This window comes from Pituophis catenifer, unplaced genomic scaffold (genome assembly GCF_029215685.1).
Source record: "Pituophis catenifer annectens isolate HBS135680 unplaced genomic scaffold, rPitCat1.0.hap2 SCAF_6, whole genome shotgun sequence".
NCBI lineage: Eukaryota > Metazoa > Chordata > Lepidosauria > Squamata > Colubridae > Pituophis > Pituophis catenifer.
The window spans coordinates 101,282,864-101,288,219 of record NW_027256886.1 but is presented as its reverse complement, the minus strand read 5'-3'; positions in this window follow the sequence as shown (position 1 = coordinate 101,288,219).

Here is a 5,356-nt window from a genome sequence, read left to right as displayed (position 1 = left end):
CTGAGCTGAACCTCTGGGCTGCTGTGAAGCCCCCTCTGATCCAGCAGAAGGAGGTCGGCGCCGGAAGCCCAGGGGAGGCCACTGCCCCTGCTGCCTCTTCCAAAGGACTCTGCAGTCCTGGAGACGCTCCGGTTCCAGCACCCTTTGGACTTCAGCCAAGCAGCCGGGCAGAGCTGAAGGGCCCCTCGGGGCCCCTTCCTGATGCCAATTCAGCTCCACTGTCATAGGAGCCTCTTCCTTCCTCTGCCCAACTTCCCCAAGTAGGTGGTATGAGAAACCCTCTCCAGAGCCCAACGGTGGCCGATCCACTCCCTCCCAAGACCTTCCCCTCCAGTCTGAGAGGCTGCGTCCCCCATAGCTGCCTCAAGGTACCACATGGGCTCCGAGCCCCAGAGGCCACCCACCTCCCCCCTCCCCCTGGGGGCTTCTGCTCTCAGCTCCGGGGGGCCACACTTGTTCCCCCACCCTCCATGGGTCCTCCTACCAGTCTCTTCATGGCCTGGAGGGGGAGAGGCCAGAAAGCCCCGACCACAATCGCCACAGCCCGGCTGGGAGGAAGGCACTACAGGGGCCTGCCTGCCCGTTTTGCTTGGCTGGCCCTAAGGGAGGGCGTGGGAAAAGGCAGTGGGAGGGAAGGAAGGGCTTCCGGCAAACCGCCTGCTGGGGGTGACCCTGCCCAACCTGGGCGTGAGGCAGCGGGGCAGTTGTGCTACCTCTTTGGGCAAGGGGGGAGGAGACAAGGGGGCACGGCAGCATAAGAAGCCTTTTGGGTCGTGGGGGGCAAGGAGTGCCTGGTGGGGGTGCAGGGATCAAAGCCAGCTGAGGGACCTTCTTCCAATCAATGGAGTTTTAATCCCACCTTCAAATAAAAGCCAAATGAGTAACTCGGAGCCAATCACAAGGGTACTGGGAGTTCCAGTCCCGCCTTATGCATGAAAGCCAACTGGCTCTGAGTTCTAATCCTCCCTTAGGCATGAAAACTTCCTGAGTGACTATGGGCCAAACACCTGGAGACTCCTGAATTCCAGTCCCGCCTTAGTACTTTTTGATTGGGGGTGTGAAACATGGGAAATTTTTCTCAGATTAATGTTGGATACCAGAATTAGGGATTCCTAGTCTGTGAGATGGTTGAGTGTCCATTATTGTGTGGTGTGATGGAGGAAAGTGAAATTGTGGGGAAACACCAGTTCCATGTTGGGCAAAGCCATAAGTCTCTCTGCCTTCTGCTTGTGGGAGAGCCAGAGGGATTTGTGTGGTCACTGTGAATCTTAGACTGACCTTTGTCTGATCCATCAGAGTTTTTCTTATCTCCTTAAAATGGAATTTTCAGAGGGATTTTATTCACAATTAGGAGCCATTCCAAAACCTAAACATTGATTCCCAGTTGATGAGCAGTCTGTGTGGTTGGAGAGCAGAACAGCTTCCATGGGTGCCTCTTCCTAGAAACCTAGAACTCCCCCTCCCCTTATTCACCCCCTTCTTGGACCTGGATGAAATTATGCAGAAGGTTTGTGACCTGGTCAGTGATGCGGCTGCCTTTAGACAGGATCCCTTCAACCTCTTCCTGGGGAGAGTCTCAAGGTCCCCTTTCTCTGGACATCTTGTCCAGCCCTTCACAGACAAGACAAGCTTGGAAGAGGAGCAGAGAAAATGCTTTAGGTAGACATTGTAGAGTGGAAAATTAAAGAGCCTGAAAATTGCTATTTTATTTCTCTACTTGAAAGAAAAAAATACAGTGGAATTCCTTTACACACTTTTTAAAATTTAGTTTATTTTTTTAATATATTGGTGAGAAGCTGTTCTGCTGAATACTTTCTGCAAAGGAGGTTTTATCAGGAAATCAAGAAAGAACTACATAAAAAGAAAAATGTATAAATATTTTTTTTCAAAAAAGAAAAAAACTACATCAGATATATAATCTATAATCTATATAAGATTTCCCTCTCCACTGAGAGCCAGTCAAACACGGCATTTCACATCATTCCAGCATTCTCATGGATATGATCAGGCAACCAGGGTGGTGCTTGGTTCCCACAGCTTCCTCCTGACCTCTTTTCCTGCTCACTCTCTCTCTCACACACACTTTTAGCTGTAGGAACAAGTGCCCAAATTATTTTCTATAAGGTCTAAAAAATTAACAGAGTTGGAAGGGACCTTGTAGGTCATCTAGTCCAATCCCCTGCCCAAGCAGGAGACCCTACATCTGCCTCTACCTAGGAATGAACTCACAACCTCCTGATTGTGAGGTAAGAGCTCCACCTCTAGGCCACACATTCAGTAGCTGTTGCTGAACAGCAAATTCCTCTGAATGACTTTTATTGAGTTCTCTTTAGCAAAATTTATTGAGCTGAAAGGGAAGGGCGCTGCAAGAATTCCAGTCATTCAACAATTTCCCATTTTGGGGGATTTCCAGTTAGCGCCGTGGGGATACAGATGGGAAATTAGCGGGCTCTTCAGAGCCCCGCGAAAACCCCGTCTGCCAAGCCCCCGCCGGTAGGTCATTGGACCTACCCTATCCTGTAGGGACAGGGGGATAGAGAGGGACCCTCGGACGGCCAAGAGGAACGGGCAGGTTCCTCGGGGCTGGAGGCTTGCCCTCTGTGCTGACGGCAGTAGAACGGCAGCCATGGCGGCTGCCCTGAGACCGCGACAACCGGGATACAAGAATGCGTAGGAGGAGAAGAGGAGAAGCGGAGAGCGGAGCCGGGAGTTTTGTATGCCAGATGAGTGGACATCAACCCAGGCAGGTACTGCCCACAAACGCTGAAATACAATTGGTCTGCCCCAGCCTTAACAGCGGCTGAGAACTATTGGGGCACAAAGACACAAGACCTGGTGGTGGATAACATAAATTACTGACTTTTTGGAAATGTTTGACTACAGATCTGGATATATTTTCTTTACTTTTTGGTGGATAAATGAGATTGGACTATGGGAGAGAGGAAGGAGAAGAGGAAATAATTATGCCTTCAAAAGCAAAGGGAAAAGACAAACGGAGACAGATAAAAATGGTTGCCAGCTGAAAAGGGAAAGTGAATTCCAGGCTGCTTGTTACTTGAAAAGAGAAACTTTGTTGCTTGTTATTTAAACTTGACTATTTTGAGGAAAAGACTCAGAGAACTTGACTTAGGATACATAATCTGTTCACTGGAGGATTTATTGAAGATTAGAAAGAAGAAATTAAATGGAACAATGAAAACTGAACTAATAAACGTGGCAACAAAAGAAGGGTGTGGCAATAGAAGAAGGACAGGATGATACCATATATGGAATAGCTTCAGAATCAACTTTGTAGAACTTATAACTTTGATTGCATTGAAATGGAAAAGATACATACTTGGACAGACTGGAGAAAGGAATAATGGAATATATCATGTAACAAGACAACAAAATATTATATTTTGATTTAAATGAATGTAACTGTTTCTGGGTGGTTGAATAATGCTAGGAGATACTTTTTTCTTTCTTTCTTTTCCTTCTCTATGCTCTCTCTCTATTTCTTTCTTGTAGTATCTTTTCTTTGTTTCTTTTCCCCTCTCTATTTTCTTTTTTAATCCATTTTACTTCTTTTGTTATATTTCTACTCTCTTCCTTTTTCCTTTTTTCTTTTTTTTAGTGTTGCCTTATTTTTTTCATGTTCCTTTTATTGTAATTATTATTATTATTGCTATTACTCTCTCCTTTTTTTCTATTATTATTTTCATATAAATATATAAACAATTTGATTAAGAAATAAGAGCATAAATGATTGAAGAAAAACATAATTTTTGGATGTTCTTGCCTATTTAAATTTTGAATTTTTAACTAGCACTACCTACAGATTTAATAATCTGGAAGAAAATATTTACTTTTAAAGGCATTGGATGTTAAAAAGAATTATTTATAGAATTAAGAACCATAAAAAATTGGTTTTAAAGTGTTTCAAAATGTTTCCTATTGAAAATAAGAAACAAGCATGGAATGGGAGAAAACTTAAGAGAGAATAGGAGATAAGATATTTATTGAAATATACTTTTATCTTAAATGGGTAAGAGATATAGAGGAGAATAGATTGGAAAACAATATTGGTAACATATTCCAAAACAATTTGGAGCTAAACAACTGAATAAGAGATAAATGTTATGAATTAGTTAAATAAATGAATTTAGGAGTGGAGGGAAGCACGACTCTGGAGAGCAGTGAAAGCAAAGCTGTGACCCAGTTTTACAAATAAGGTAGGAGTGGAGGAAAGCATCATACTGGAGAACAGTTAAAGTAAACTGGGAACCAGTTAAAAATAAAAATAAGAGTTAGGAGTGGAGGAAAGCATACGCTGGTCAACAGTTAAAGCAAAACTGTGAACTAGCTAAAAATAAAAAGTTAGGAGTGGAGGAGACTATACCTGGGGATCAATTGAAATAAAGTTGTGAACCAGTTAAAAATAGGGGTAGGAGTGGAGGAAAGCATTGCTGGAAGGCAACTACTTGAGTTGTGAACCAGTTTTATAATAGATTTAGGAGGAGTTAAGGAGAAGATTGGTGTTCAGTTAAAATTATACTGTGAACCAGCCAAAATAATTAAGATAAGGAGTGGAGGAAAGCATTGCTGGAAAGCAGCTGATTAAGATGCGAACCAGCTAAAAAATAAATTTAGGAGGAAGTGGAAGAGATTTTACCGGAGAATAGTAGCTAAACTATGAACCAGTTTAAATAAATACAGATAGGAGTATTGGAAAATACAGCTGGGAAATAGATATTTAAATTATGAACCAGTTAAAAATTAGATTCAATAAAATATGAGAATAAACTTGAAATAAATAAAATAAAGTATTGTGGAAGTAACAAACTATAGAAGGAAATGTTTATGAAATGACTTTAAGAGAGGAGGAAAATACTTTTTGTCAAGATTATGGATATTAGATGTCATTTAAGAGAAGTAAAATATAGATTTGAGGTAATGGGTTTTAGGATTGAGGAATATATATGAAATATTGATTGTTAAAATGATAAAGTTTTAGAACAGTGTTTATTGTTTAGAATTTGGGGTGTAATAGTAGAATGATAAATGTTTAGAATAAGATTTTTTTTTTTTTTAAGATGTAAATGGATAAAATTTGGAACAAAATTGATTGAGGGAATGTGAATAATTGTACTTATTTTATGCCGGACTAAACCCTTGCTCTAAAACGATGTATTTTATGTTTTATGTTTAAAAAAATAAAATAAAAAAATTTTTGGAAAAAAAAAACAATTTCCCATTTTGAAACACATAGATATGATTTTCTTTGACTCCAGCATACTATCTAAATGGAAATAATATCTCCTTTCAAATAAAAGAAATTTTAAAAATACTTCCAATATCATAATGGTGTTATATC